Here is a 13,632-nt window from a genome sequence, read left to right on the forward strand (position 1 = left end):
CTCAAGGGTGAGTCCCTTCCACATAGGTATACTCCCCTCTAGCGGAAGCATTCCCAACCAACCACAACCATGAGTAGCCCTTTCCAACCGTCGTTCATCTTAACAGGACTTGCTTACCTGAATACCCTTTGCTAGGAAGACTTTCAGTATATGGATCATTATACTCGTATGAGCCGGTCACCAAGACAAACCATCGGCTTTGATACCATTGTTGAGAAGATCTCACGATACACACACTCTAATATTTTCCTAAAATTGAGTTTGTTATTCATTGATAATTGAAGGGCTTTAAATAGTCGTGATACTTACAATATTACGAAAATAAAAATAAAATCTAAAAATAAAATATCAACTATCTTAAAAATAAAATCTGCTTAATCTATCATAAAATAATATTGTACCTAGATAAACAGAAAATCATAACTACCTATCCTTATTTTATCTCTATCAAAATCAAATTAAATATTACTAGATCCAAAACTAATAAAATAAGATCTAAACAAAATTATTAATAAAACTCTAAAATTTAAGTTTATTCCAATAAACTCTCCCATAAACTTAAATTCATCCTTCCTTCATTCGACTTTCCATTCTCATCATCCCACACCGGGTTTGCTTCTTTCAATCAGATTTGACTTCTTCTTTTTCCCTATAGCCCTCCTATCTTTTACCTTAATTGACCTCTTTGATGCTTTGACTAGCTTTGTTATGCTCGCATTCTGAATAACTTCGACCAACTCGTTTCTGTACTTAGGTGATTTCTCAACAATTTCTACTGATATTTTAATCAGGTTCTTCTCAACATCTTTATCTTTCCCTTCGTCTGGTTCAAGAACACTAGATGTTTTCTCTTCCTTTTCAAGAGTCACCTTCTTCAACTCCTCAAGCTCAACCCTCTGTTTATTCATCATTAACTTCATTTAAAAGCCTCCCTATCTGTTGAATCTCTTCATCTTTTTGTTTGAGTTCTTTCTCCAAGTTTTCCTTCTCCACAATTGGTGCATCCTTTACCGTGATCACTTCATCCATTGTTGGGATCGGGCTCTCCATGTCCATTGCATCGACATCAACAAGATTTCACACTCTTCTTAGTCTTCTTCCATAAGAAGATTTCTCTCACTTTTCTTCTCAGCTCGACAAAATTTAGCAATGTGACCGGACTTACCACAATTGTAGCACTTTTTTTATCTACACTCTTTGCATAGTGGTTGTATTTGCCACACTTAAAACACTCAACTCTTGGCCAATCTCCTCGGCCCTTTCCTTGTCCTCGACCACGCAAATTCTGTTGTCCGGTTTGTTTTTCATTATTATTCTCAAAATTACCTCGGCCATGTTCACCTCGTTCTCGACTTCCTCGCCATCTGCCGCTAGGACTTCGACTCTGAGTAATCCGAGTTTTATTCGAGTCAAACTGTACCTGTAGTGCTTGATCATCGGGTTCTCTCTTTTTTCTTTTTCTTCTTCTATTCGTGGGCTTTTAATCACTCAGCTAACTCCTTGACAGTGAGAGTTGACAAATCCTTTGTCTCTTCAATAGTGATCGTTACTTTCAAAATCATCCGTCATATTTGATCTTTTCTGCAACCCGGTTAGGAGGAACCTCTTCTCCATTCATTTCGAGTTGGTTGGCCATCTTCTGCACTCGAGCTATAAACTCGACAACTCTCTCATTTTCACCCATCTCCATATGTTCAAACTCTCTTCTGAAAGCTTGTACTCGGACTTGCTTCACGCGGGTATCTCCTTTGTATGTCACTTTCAAAATTTCTCATGCTTCTTTTTGCTGACTTTGCATTAGCTATTTTCTCGAATCTAGATTCATCCACTACATTATACAAAAAGTACAAAGTCGATCTGTCTTTCACTCCTGTCTTTTTCAATGTAGCAATCTGGTTCACTGTCTAATGTTCATCATCCGCAGGTTCATTGTATCTATCCTCCACTATGTCCCATACATCTTGGGATCCAAGAAGAACCTTAATCTTCAAAGACCAATGGTCGTAATCAGTCTTTTCCGACAGTTGTGACACACTCATCTCATTGATTACCTTTGTCATCTTTCTCACAAAAAAAAGCAAGCACTCACTTTTTCTCTCACGGTGTTTGACTCTCTCCACTTTTTTTTCTTTCTCGGTACTCAAAGCATAAAGTTGTGATACCACTATTGAGTCTATCAAAGAGGAAGTTTTGTTATGAAATATTATTGTATTGCAAAAGAAGAATAGAAACGTTGTGCAACGTTCTCTTTGCAACGGTGCAAAATTCACTTTTTGGCAACGTTGGGAGACACAAACACCAATGACATCTGAGCCCAACCATATAAGGGATTGACACCACTCTCTACCAAAAACCTTAAGGTAATGAGTTAATGGGTCTTTCACCTTTGTATAGTGTTCTACTTTCTCATTTTTGTCTAATGTGAGACTTGGACTCACACTTGGAACAATAAATTGTTAGGTACAAACAAAGTCCCATATTAGATAAAACAAGAGATGGACATGAGTTTATATGCACATTAGATACCTCCATTGGAAGAGACCTTTTGGAATGCTACCAAAAGCAAATTCGTGAGGGCTTAGCCCAAAGCGGACAATATCTTACCAGTATGGAGATCTATTTGTATGTTGAACCTTCCTACAAATGGTAGCAGAGCCCATGGTTCATATTTGGTAACCGGGCTCAAACGAGTACGTCCCTCCATGGTAAGGTGAAGCCTTGGCAGGTGGTCGGTGGCAGATAGCCAGATGTATCATATGAGAGGTGGAGAACAAGAGATGTTGAATGTGTGACCATGGATCAAGGGAGGTGGAAAACCATAGTCCTTTTTTTGATGGGAGGATTGTTAGGTACAAACAAAGTTCCACATCAGATAAAACAAGAGATGAACATGAGTTTATATACACATAAGATACCTCCATTGGTAAGAGGCCTTTTGGAGTGGTACCAAAGCAAATTCGTGAAAACTTAACTCAAAGCGGACAATATCTTACCAGTATGGCGATCTATGTGTGTATGTTCAACCTTCCTACATTCTTTTCATTTGTTATGTTTTTGGATATTTATTATATAATTTCTGTACTTCCATAATTTGCTTTTTCTACATAAAGCAAAAAAATTATATCCGACAATTGTATTTTGACTTTTGTTTTTTCATTTTATTTATAAATCAATATATCGTTTCCAAATAGGTGACTCTTGTTTATAAATTGTGTGATGGTAATAATTTGAAAACGTATATAAATTTTCCATCTTTAAGTTTTGTATAAAGAAAAACATATTTTGTATAAAATAGTTTAATAAATATGACTTAAATCAAAATAAAAAGTATAATGGGGATTTAAATCATGTTAGAAATCATGAATGTTGTAATTAGGATTTTAAATAACTATTTCAAGAAAGTTGTGTACTAAAAGTTGTTACCAGGACTCACTACAAAAATAATAAATTTTAGGAGAGGTTATTTGTCGGAGGTTTTTGAAACCCCGGAAATTTTCGGCAGTTTAAAACACAAACCGTTCCTAACATTTAATTTTTTTTTAAATAATTTTTTCGCGCCTTCATTCCTTTTCCTTCTGCCTTTTTTTTTCCAAACTCTAATTCCTCCCCGCTGCCTACATTTCCCCCAAACCACTATCTTCATCTCCATTCTGCCTTTATTTTCTCCCAAACCATAATCTTCATTTCGCTGCACCACAAGCACCATCTCAATCTTGCCGTTCTCCGCCACCGCTGCCGGAAGCTTAATTCCACTCTCTGCTGCTTTTCCTCTTTCTTCTCCGAGAAGCATCACGCAAACTCCCCCAACTCCGATGACATTGTCGAGCTTCCTCTCTTCCCTCTCCCTCTGGTGCTCTTCCCCGGCGCCATCCTCCCCTTGCAGATCTTCGAGTTCCGCTACCGCATCATGATGCACACATTCTTTCAAACAGATCTCCGCTTCGCCGTCATCTACACGGATGTCGTCTCCGGAACCGCCGTCGTTGGCTGCGTCGACGAAGTCATAAAGCATGAGAGTCTTGTGGATGACCACTTTTTCCTCATCTGTAAGGGCCAGGAACGGTTCCGAGTGAACAGTGTGGTACGCACGAAACCCTACCTAGTCGCGCAGGTGACGTGGCTCGAGGACCGACCATCTCCCTCCACCGACCTTGATGTGGATAGGCTGGCCACCGAGGTGGAGACCTACATGAAGGACATTGATTATCCAACCGATTGGGAAGGAAACCGGAGAAGTAGGTTGGGGATTTGAGAAGAAACATGTTTCCAACGACGTTCTCGTTCTTCATTGGCGCACCTTTTAACATATTATGTTGATATCCTTTGTTCCGAATTCCTTATTTGCATTGACATTGATTGTTGTTTGTTTTAACAAAATTTAACTTTTTCTTCACAGTGGTCACTTATGACACTTCTAAACCCAACTTTTAGCATGGAGAATCTGATTTACATTGGTTATCCTGGTGATCTATCATCTGTTGTCCGTGTGACAAAGAAGCGGCTTTTGGATCGCAAGAAGCAACATTCAGATAGAAACGTTTTGCAGTACTTTGTTTTTGGGCCTAGGAAGGTTGGGAAATCTGCATTATTGAATTCTTTTATTGAAAGGTTTTTCCTTTTTTGTGTTACCTTTAAGCTTATTGATATTATAATTTCCAACACCTTATACCTTGTTGAATCAATAATGTAGGCCATATTCTGAAGGTTAAAATCCAACCAATGAAGATCGTTATGGTGTAAATGTAGTTGATGTTTCTATGGTAAGTGATACCTGGTTGACATTTTTCAATAGCACTACTTACAAGGCAAAAAATTGTCTTTCTTATTTGTTTCAGTTCTTGCCCATGCTTCTATTTTATTCATTTTATAAATCTGAACTTTTGTTTCGTCTCTTAGTAAATTGTTTCTTTTTCAGGAAAACAAAAATATCTCTTGCTGAGAGAGATACCAGAAGACGAAGTTAGGAGCTCCTTTCCAATAAGGAGTCTTTGGCATCATGTGACATTGCAGTTTTTGTTCATGATAGGTGAACAAAAATTACCAATAGAGTTCCTTATAAATTTTTTCTGAAAGGTAAAATCCTCTATTAATATAGTTGTCAATGGAACATGCACACTTTTATTTCTTACAAATTTTTGAAACCATTTTAATTACTATGTTTTTATGTTGTAGCACATAGTGTTGTTGTTTTGAAGGCTGAAAGTGCATCTAATAAGGTTGAATGGATTAAGAAGATAAATGGTGTTATACAAGCAAAGGATGGACATTTTAAGATCTCAACTGACGGTGATCTACCATGAGGCAATGCTATTTTTATAATTTTTTGTAGCTCTTCCATTTAACGTTTCATGCATTTTCTGTGTCAACACCCAATTTCGTCCGGGTAACTAAATAATATAGGTATTTCCTTTTATTTTATCTTATTTTATTGTATCTTATTGTATTTTATTTTATTTTATTTTATGTTTTTTTTTATGATTTTAATTCTGCTTTTGATTATTTTTTATTTCGTTTTTTTATTATTTGATTTGATTTTCATATGAGTATTTTAAAAAGAAAGAAAAAAGAAAAAGAAAAAAAGAAGCAAGATCACGTACACTCACACCCAATCCTCAAAAAGAAAAAGAGAAACGGATCCTCCCTCACGCACACTGACACGCTCCCTTTTTGGCTCTCCACTTCTCTGCACCTCTGACCAGTAACCACCCCAACCACTTTTCCTTTTTCACTCCCAACTCCATTACCTCCAACACCATCCATCATTCACCTCTGACCAAACACCTCTACCTCCACCACGTTTTCTAACACCATCATCATTCACACACCTGTAACCACCCCAATAACATCACCGACACCACGCCTCAGTGCTAAAAAAAAACCACCATTCCCTAAACCTTCATGCTCATTCCCTCATTTTCCTAGCCTCTGCCCACTCCAACCTTTGTCTCACTTGCAAGCCACCATCAACCGCTTGGATTCTCAACTAGACCTTGACTCCCCTCACCCAATCATCAACCATCATCCATATTCACCCATCGCCATAGCCATCTTGACACCCACGGCTACTACCAACACCCTTCCACCATCTTCATCTCAATCAAATCTCCATTCCCATCCTTCTTATCATACTTCTCTCCTATTTCCCCTACATTCAAAACAAGCCAAATCAACATCCTGTTCAACTTCACCCATCAACTATTAAAAACCCCTGAAGCCCGAAAGAACATTCAATAATCATCTCTCACACAAAATTGATTTCTTTTTATCCTCATGACCATCATTTTCACTCGCCCATTGAATCGTCTCCCTCAGTATCCATTCATCTTTCATTATGTCCTCCATCTGGTTCAACACCTGAAACAGAGAAGAACTCACTCGGTTCCTAACCTCAACCATGTTTCCCATCACATAAATTCATCCCAGCACCCAAAACAGAAAATAGATATCAGAGGGGTATAGAAACAATTTCCGGCAGCAAGTTCTAATTTCAAACAAAGGAAGGCGACTATAGGAGTTGGGTTGATGTCAGTGTCGTGCAAAAGAGGTCGAGGGTGACTCCATTGTTGTCGCTCTTAGTCACCACTGTCAGCGGAGAAAATTCTAGTGGCTGGTTCGGTAGAAGCAAGGTCCGCGCTGGAGAAGACAAAGTTGTTGATCCGCCACGATGCTCTTTGCCGGAGGTAGCGTCACAACGAGCACCTGTAGCAGCGGAGGTGCCTTCAGCGGTGGAGTGGCGAGCAACGACGATGATGTCTCGTCGTAGTGGAGTCTTTGTCTCACGCGTGAAAGAGAGAACGCGAAAGGAGGAGGGTCGTGAAGGGCGATGGCGCTTCCAACATTGGCGTTGTCGCCGACGATGTTCTTGTCCAGCCGCGGGACGTGACAGTGTCGTATCAGAGGCAGCGGCTGCCGCGGATGGAGAAGGAAAGTCTGGTGCCGTGGTCGGTGATAGCTCCAGCGGCGAGTATCATCCTTGGCGAGTATCACCCATGTTACCCTGACTGACTACTTCAGTTGAAGTTTCTGTACAAAACCTTGTTTTCTCTCCCATAATCGTTTACTAAGACTGTATAAACGATTACAGCAGGGTTTTTGGAGCAGTCTGATTCAGCCCTCCCACAACTTGGTCCCCCCACTCAAAATGGGTTCTTCTCCACTACTTGGGGTCACATCACATGACCAAGCGCCATCTACCAACAATCAAACACCAACATGTTCCAGAGACAAGTGCAAATGTGAGTCAAACATACTCGTTTTGACAATGGTCACCCATGTTACCCTGACTGACTACTTCAGTTCACGTTTTTGTACAAAACATGATTTTCTCTCGCGTAATCGTTTACCAGGACTGTGTAAACAATTACAGCAGGGTTTTTTTAGCAGGCTGAGTCAGCCCTTCAACAACTTGGTCCCCCCACTCAAAATGGGACAGTCCCCACTCCTTTGGGTCACATCACATCACCAAGCACCATCTACAAACAGTCAAAGACTAACAACTTCCAAACACAAGTGCACGTGTGAGTCAAACATATTGTTTTGACAATGGTTACCCATGTTACCATGAGTGACTACTTCAGTTGGAGTTTCTGTACAAAATCTGGATTTCTCTCACGTAATCGTTTACCAAGACACTGTAAACGATTACAACAAGGTTTTTTAGGCAGACTCACTCAGCCCTTCCACAACTTGGTGCCCCCACTTAAAATGGGACACTCCCAACTCCTTGGTGTCACATCACATCACCAAGCACCATCTACAAACAGTCAAAGACTAACCTCTTCCAAAGACAAGTGCACGTGTGAGTAAAACATACTGGTTTTGACAATGGTCACCCATGTTACTCTGACTGAGTACTTCAGTTGAAGTTTCTGTACAAAAAGTGAAATTCTCTCGTGTAATCGTTTATCGGGACTGTGTAAACGATTACAACAGGGTTTTTTTAGCAGTCTCACTCAGACCTTGCCTAACTTGGTCCCCCCCACTCACATTGGCTCATTCCCCACTACTTTGGGTCACATCACATTACCAAGCACCATCTACAAACAGTCAAAGACTAACAACTTCCAAACACAAGTGTAAATGTGACTCAAACATACTGGTTTTGACAATGGTCACCCATGTTACCCTGACTGACTATTTTAGTTGAAGTTTCTGTACAAAACCTTATTTTCTCTCGCGTAATCATTTACCAGAACTGTGTAAACGATTACAACAGGGTTTTTTGACCAGTCTGATTCAGCCCTTCCATAAATTGGTCCCCCCACTCAAAATGGGTCATTCCCCACTCCTTGGGGTCACATCACATCACCAAGCACCATCTACCAACAGTCAAACACCAACATGTTCTAAAGACAAGTGTAAATGTGAGTCAAACATACTGGTTTTGACAATGGTCACCCATGTTACCCTGACTAACTACTTCAGTTGAAGTTTCTGTACAAAACATGATTTTCTCTCGCGTAATCGTTTACCAGGACTGTGTAAATGATTACAGTAGGGTTTTTGGAGCAGTCTGATTCAGCCCTTGCACAACTTGGTCCCCCCACTCAAAATGGGTTCTTCTCCACTACTTGGGGTCACATCACATGACCAAGCGCCATCTACCAACAGTCAAACACCAACATCTTACAAACACAGCTGCAACATATCCAACACAAAACTTCAGCATATACTCAAATCCACAAACCCACAAATCATAATGACAATGCTATTGAAAATAAAAATATGTGACCGAACCAAAAACTCAAATTTTATATTATTCAACTAAATCCGATACATTACACTTTGTTTTCTTAATGTATTTACAATGATCATTTACTTTCCATTAATCAACTCAATACATATATCACTCATTTTTTTATTCTAAGTACTACGGTTCCGGTGTATGGAGTCCTAAGTGCTCTTCCCTTGTAATGCCTTCGTGATCCAACCCTAACATACGTCTTCAAAGGTTGTTGATTTGTGTCAATGTCAGTAGGGGATACAAAACCAGTGTTCATGGATGGTTCTGTACGAGGCACACTTTCTCCACCATGATCTTTATTTTGTCGTCTTGCCTTCTCTTCAGCCAATTGTGCCTCCAAACCTGCAACCCTCCTTTTAAGTTCTTCAATTAGAAATTCTTAGTCCTCTAAGGCAAGCATAAAAGTTTCTCTTCGATTTCTTTTTTGTATCTTATTTGGTCTTGGTTGGGCATCCTTTCTTGTTGGTGTTGGTCTATATTCTTTCTTATCCTTGGTTGAAGCACCAACATAAACATCATCAACAACCTGAAATTTAACCATATATTTCAGACTACATAAGTTTTGTCAATATATCAAAACATAAAAAAACTTCGGATAACAAACCACATACCAAACCTGTCTCCATACACCGTTTTATGAACTTGTCTCCAACACTTCTATTCATCCAATGCAATATTCGTGGAAATTTATCAATTAGACCTTCAGGTGGAACAAAATGCTAAAAAAACCATACCTAAGAAAAATAAATCATCTTAACTTCTAGTAAAAAACTAAAATCACAAAACAATAAACAAACAATTTACATTTTACATCAACAAGTAATAATTGCCTGCAGCATGTAAACACAACCATCCACATAAACGTTTGTTGTACCTTTGCCTTTCTTCAAGCCTTCTGAAGCTTTGCACAAACTACGTAACAAAAAACGATAAACTAGACTACCCCAACAATAACTACCCAAACCACTTAAGTTGTCAACAATATTAAACATTACGGGAAACACTTTTCCGCTACGTTTTGGAAATAAAATCTCACATATCCCTACCAATAGGTAAAGGCTACAAAAATGAGAACAAGGGATCTTTTTCTTGTGTTTTCGCATTAGAATTTTTGTATATCGAATTAAAATCCTTTCTTCCTTCACCTATGTATTTCACACATTGAATATTTCTCATTTCCTCCTTTAAGTTAATATTTTCACGATCTGTACTCAATCCCAACCCTAAATAAAAATCATTTTCATTTATATTCAAAACTTTATTTCCAACAAAAAAACCACTACTCGAGTCATCCCACTTACCCAATAACTCACTCAATATATTTCTACCTAGTTTAACATTTACATTCAAATCTAAAAACCACGCAAATGGAGTCTTCGCAATCAATGACCGATGTTCGTCTGTCAAGCGTTCGTTCAAAGTACATATATACTTTGTCGAAAAAGAGTGACGAACGATCAACTGCATCAACCAAAATAAAATAAGCAAAACTACTAAACCCAATAACCAAAACAAAATGATACGAACCCCAAACCTAAACCCAAACCAAAAAACCATGGAACGAAATGGAACGACAAACCATTTACCTTCGTCGTCGGACAATGCTCACCGGACCTTGCCATTGCACACTATAACATCTACGAAAAACACCACCTTTACGAAAATGGAGGAAGACAACACGACGCACTAGGAACCATCACAGAGAAAGCAAAATGAAGAGGCAGGGAAACGAGACCTTCATTTCCAATGAAACAGACAGGGGTATTTTAGGATTCTCACTTTAAACAAAACTTACTTATTTCTATTTTGACGGTTTTTTAAAAGAAATTAATTTTAAATTAAACCAATAAACATACAACACATGGTGTTGTCAAAAAAGTGTTCAAAATTCATTGTTAGAATATCGCGATCTTTGAACTTATTGTCTCTGAAAATCTCTTTCATTGAAGGAAGGAAAGGAAATAAAAGCAAGGAGACAAATTAAAAACAAGAAAAGGTGAAAGCAAACTGTTTTTTCATCAAAAGAGAAAACAAAATAGAATATAACATAAGCTAAAAATAATAAGCGAACTGACAAAAACTGACATGCGCGCTTGAACGAAAATAAAGGTAGCTAAGCGCATAAGAAAAATCAAAGAAAGATTTTTTCGACTCAAATATTTGAGATCAAATTTATCAATACTCGTTCTAAAATTAACTTCTACGAAATCTTCATTTTGCTTTTATTACAACAAAAAGATACAGAGAGGGGTTAATTTTATATATATATATATTTTGCTAACTTATATACTCCTTGTATCAAATTTAATTGATAAATATATTCTTATTTATTAAAAAAACATACTTTAAACATAGAGGTATTTTAATCATTTTTATTTTTAATTTAAAATAAAAAATAAAAAATAAAAAATTATTCAAATACTTTTAATTTTAAAATTTAAAATTTAAAATATATGAAAATATTTTTGTTAAATAAAATTTAATATACTTTAAGAGGTTACGTAAGTTAATAAACTCCTGTGTATCTAAGACTCGTATGGACAAAATCCCAGCAGATTGGTGAGATTGTTCATGGAGTATGAAAAACGTCGAGAGTTGCGGATGAGAAATTTGATAAAAGAAATGTAAGGTTTTAGTGATGCTTGCAGAAATCGTGGAACAAAATAGGGTTCAGTCAAAAATGATATTTCATAGGGTGTTGCTTCCTCCACCACCACACCTTTCTCCCTCCACCTTTCCTTTACTATTTTGCCCTTCAATAAAATTTTATTTTTTAGGGTTATTATTTTTTAATTTTACTCATTCACAACCTATTTCACTAATAACGTATTCTAGTCCCGTACATCAGTAAAATACTTTTCTTTCATTTTAACATTATATTTCTTCCTCTCTTTCTTTCGTCGTTGTGAGATACTACAAGTTGCAAAGGTTGGTGGTGGTGGAAAGAATTATCAAGCAGTCTTCCTCTCGTGGTGTAGTGTCGCTCTCGTGGTGTAGTGGGTGTCGTGCTTCCTGCAAGTGCGTATTCGAATAAACCTTGAAATGAAACCCTAAAATAACAAACGTAACCTTACGGAGGTGACATCCAACGGATGTCAACATCCTTCAACGGATGTCAACATCCTTCAACGGATGTCGACATCCGTTTTACCTTAAATGGATGTTGACATCCGTTGAAGATGTCACCTCCGTTTAAAGGTTACGTTTTTCATTTTAGGGTTTCTTTTATTAGGGGACATCCGTTGAATGATGTCACCTCCATTGATGTATACTTCCTCACGCTGGTTGATGCTGTAGACGCTCCTTGATGTTCCTCCACACCATGGCGGTGACGCTCCTTCACACCATGGCGGCAATGGAAGCTTTCAAACCAAAAAAAAAATTGGGAAGAAAAAGGAATGGAAGTGCAGGAGGTGGGGAGGTGAAACGAAAATGGGGAAAAGAGAAGAAAATTCCGTAGGTGGGTGCTAGTAGGATTTCAAATTATTTAAAATAGGATAAAAGTAAAAAAAATTTTAACTTAAAAGATATAATTATATTTAAAATAATGTGGGGAGGTGGAGGAAGTATAGGATGATGGTGAAGGGAGCAACACCCTATTTCATAATATCGTTATAAACGCATAGGTTTTATAACAGTGGGAGCGAGCCGCATTATTATAGGTGAATACTTTGTATTTGTTTTTCATTTTGACTTTTGGATTGTGTAAATAGAGACTTCTTGAATTACACATTTTGAAACTTATTTCTTTTGGCTTTTTACATTTTAAAATATGTAATCAGAAATGTAATATTGTATTTTTGGAATGTGCAATTTATAATACAATATTTACATTCTAGAACATTCAATCTGGAGTACAATTTGTGTTCCACTCTTTAGATCTTATGTGTTTCTTCTTGCAAGAAAATAGGAGGGAGGGAAAAAGAGATATGTTCTTGAGCTAGGAGTAAAACTAGTTATAATCCTTAGATATTTCATTGTGATTATTAGTAGAAATTAGAAAGTTAATAACAATGTAAACAATCTTCTTGTTATTAAGAAAATAAATAATGATATTTTAACAACATTATTTTAACATTATATATGTGTCATTTTGTAATTGATCCAAAATTATTTCATGATCAATAATAATAATCATAAATACTAACATAGATCAATTATATAATAATGTTGTCAAAATATAATTATCTAATAAAATAGGTTGTAAGAAACGATAATTTTTGGGTTTCCAATTTCTACTGATGATCTAGAATATACAAATAGTGGTACAATTAATTATAATTCCTGTACCCACAATAATAAGAAAAGACTCATACACCCTTCATAATTGTTATCCCCCATCACTTCCATGATTACCGCTACTATAAAGGGCGAACACAAGAAGAAAAGAAAAAATGTGAAAAAAAGTATTGTTTTGAAAAACTCTTTTTTGAATGCATTTCATGTTCCAAAACACCTCTTTCCAAAACATAATTCACGTAGAATGTTTAAAAACAAAAACTCGTTCTCGAATACATTATATAAATGTATTTCAGAAAATTTGTTTTAAAAATTATATTTCAAAAAATTGTACCAAAATGTATTTCATGTGTTCTGATTTTTTTTTAGAAAGCTTAATATGCAAATTTCGTTATTTTGAAAACTTCTGAAAATTTGTTCCAGAAAATTTCTGGAAGATGGAACATTTTGAAAATTTGTGGGGGTAAAAAAATTGAAGAGATATAGAAAGTAAAAAGCTACAAAGTATGGAGGTGCAAAGGAGTTGTACAGTGTAGAGGAGAGTAACAAGAAATAACTTATTACTTTTTTTTCCTACGCACATATTTGTCACTCTACATCTATGGATGCACTGGGAAATCATAGAGATGTAAGATGGAGTAGCTATCCCA

General features: G+C 36.9%; 1 pseudogene; it reads left to right on the forward strand.

The window, feature by feature from the left end:
• Positions 1-2,997: 2,997 nt before the first annotated feature.
• Positions 2,998-4,317, forward strand: LOC108330228 (uncharacterized; annotated as a pseudogene).
• The last annotated feature ends 9,315 nt before the right edge of the window (positions 4,318-13,632 follow it).

The sequence above is a fragment of the Vigna angularis genome, chromosome 4 (assembly GCF_016808095.1).
Source record: "Vigna angularis cultivar LongXiaoDou No.4 chromosome 4, ASM1680809v1, whole genome shotgun sequence".
Taxonomy (NCBI): Eukaryota; Viridiplantae; Streptophyta; class Magnoliopsida; order Fabales; family Fabaceae; genus Vigna; species Vigna angularis.